The sequence below is a fragment of the Apis dorsata genome, unplaced genomic scaffold (genome assembly GCF_000469605.1).
Source record: "Apis dorsata unplaced genomic scaffold, Apis dorsata 1.3 scaffold_50, whole genome shotgun sequence".
Lineage (NCBI taxonomy): Eukaryota > Metazoa > Arthropoda > Insecta > Hymenoptera > Apidae > Apis > Apis dorsata.
This window is the reverse complement of record NW_006263351.1, coordinates 1,730,889-1,731,110: the sequence shown is the minus strand read 5'-3', so window position 1 is coordinate 1,731,110 and position 222 is coordinate 1,730,889.

The window sequence follows — 222 nt, the reverse complement described above, 5'->3', positions numbered from 1 at the left end:
GTGGGAGTTAATTATGAAGCTACCGGGAGAGGCCGGAGGTAATTGGAGCGAACGACAAACAAAGGCTCGTACCTACGGACCCCGGACTCACTCTCTATACCTATATACCACACCGCCAACCCGGCTACCTACTTTATTTTCGCGGAGAATTTCTGATCCATTCGCCATCGTTAATCCCGACCACTCGTCCTCGTCCGCGGGGCTCTTTCATTCGTCCTGCCA